Source organism: Gossypium hirsutum, chromosome D07 (genome assembly GCF_007990345.1).
Source record: "Gossypium hirsutum isolate 1008001.06 chromosome D07, Gossypium_hirsutum_v2.1, whole genome shotgun sequence".
Lineage (NCBI taxonomy): Eukaryota > Viridiplantae > Streptophyta > Magnoliopsida > Malvales > Malvaceae > Gossypium > Gossypium hirsutum.
In genome coordinates, this window is record NC_053443.1 from 57,098,484 (window position 1) to 57,100,632 (window position 2,149).

The 2,149-nt window shown below is 33.4% G+C and overlaps 1 non-coding gene across 1 annotated transcript; it reads right to left on the minus strand.

Moving 5' to 3' along the window:
• Window positions 1-658: 658 nt before the first annotated feature.
• LOC121219674 (small nucleolar RNA R71) lies at window positions 659-765 on the minus strand. Its single transcript, XR_005916564.1, has one exon. It is a non-coding gene; the product is annotated as a small nucleolar RNA R71 (small nucleolar RNA).
• Window positions 766-2,149: the final 1,384 nt, after the last annotated feature.

The following is a 2,149-nucleotide window of genomic DNA, read 5'->3' on the forward strand; positions in this document are numbered from 1 at the left end:
AGGAAAATTTTATTTCTATTAATTTATCTATTTTTATTTTAATATTTTTTAATTTAATTTTTACATTCTAATTTTTCGTTTCTTTGATTCTAATAGATTCTTTTGGCTTATGACTAGAGGAAACATGTTGGAACCGTTAGTTTATGATAGTGAGATCAAGAAAACTGCTCGTAGAAATTGGAGAGAAGTTAGAGAAGCAATGCAAAGTCAACAGATTTTAATAGATGATCAAGAGGAAAAGGATATTACTGTGGAGATGGAAAATAATCAAATAATAGCAGCTCCTGCTCCTCGAACTATGTATGATTATGCTAAGCTCACTTTGATTGGGGCTGAATCAAGTATCGTCAGACCGACTATTGCTGTAATCAATTTTGAGATTAAGTCGAACACAATTCAAATGATTCAACAATATGTTCAGTTTGATGAGTTTCAAGATGAAGATCTGAATGCTCATTTGGCTGACTTTCTAGATATTTGTGATACGTTTAAGATTAATGGTGTTACTAATGATGTCATACGCTTACGGTTGCTCCCAACCTCTTTGAGGAGCAAAGCAAAACAGTAGTTGAATTTACTTCCATAAGGTTCCATCACTACTTAAGCTCAGATGACTGAGAAGTTTTTGTTGAAATAATTTTCACCAACTAAAACAACTAAGTTCAGGAATGATATCTCTTCTTTTGTTCAAATTGATATTGAGACTCTTTATGATACATGGGAGAGATTTAAGGATTTGGTGAGAAGGTGTTCTCACCATGGACTACTTTTATGGCTCCAAGTTCAAACTTTTTACAATGGTTTGAACCCCTCGACTAGACAGATGATTGATGCAACAGCTGGCGGAACATTGAATAACAAAACACGTAAGGTAGCCCAAGATTTTATTGAGGAGATGACATTAAACAATTTTTAATGGCAAGTTACGAGAGTAAAACCTGCCATGGCAGGTGGAGTTTTTTATATTGATGCAGTTTCTATGTTAGTGAGTCAGGTTGAAGCTCTTGGTAAGAAAATTGATGGTTTAAGTTTGGCTAAATAGGTGAATCCTATAATGAAATGTAATGCGACTGGAGCGGGGATGATCAATCTGAAATGTTTACCCTTCGGTTCTAACATGGAGCATGAGCAAGTCAACTTTATGGGTAACAATTCTAGACCTCAGAACAACTTTTATAGTAATAATTATAATCCAAGATGGAAGAATCATCCAAAGTTCTCTTGGGGTGGACAAGGTAATCAAAGGTCACAACCACCTTCGGGTTTTCAGCAATCTTATCAGTAAGAAAAGAAATTGAACCTTGAGGAGATGTTAGTTAAATTTATTTCGGTGTCTAAAACTCGATTTCAAAACACTGAGATAGCCCTGAAAAATTAACAAGCATCGATTCAAGGGCTTGAAAATCAGATTGGACAGCTCACTAAATTGGTTTTAGAAAGACAGCAAGGTAGCTTACCTAGTAACATTGAAACTAACCTAAAGGAGCAAGTCCACACAATCATTATTTGAAGTGTGGAAAGGTTAGTCGAGCCTGAAAAGAAGTTGAGTCTAGAAGTTATTAAGAAAAATGATGGGGTTGAAGAAAGTAAGAAAGAGCATAAGTCGGTGGTTAGAGAATATAAACCACGAATTCCATAAGCAGCATTGAATAAAGAATGCATAAAAAACATATAAGGTAAATTTCTTGAACTTTTGAAAAAATTGCATATTAACTTACCTTTTGTTGAACCTGTTTCACAGATGTCAACATGATTAAACAATTCAATAATATAAATAGTACACAATGTGAAATTTAATTTAATAATATAAATAGTAGACATAAATTTGAAAAAAAAGTTTTTGGGGTTCGGAGGAAGTAAAAGTTTTGGGAGAAAGCAAAAGGAAAAAAAATTTGGGAGTTTGGGGAAGTAAAAGTTTTAGGGAGAAAGTAAAAGGAAAAATTTTTAGGGGTTTGGGGGAAGTAAAACTTTTGAGGGAAATCAAAAAGAAAAAAAGTTTTTGGGGATTTGGGGGAAGTAAATTTTTTAGGGAAAAAGTAAAAGGATTTGAGGGGTGTTGAGGGAAAAGGGAAGTAAAAGGGTTTAATATTTGGTTTATTCAAATTATTTGAGTTATTCAAATTCGAAAATTCAACCGAATTTGAACTCA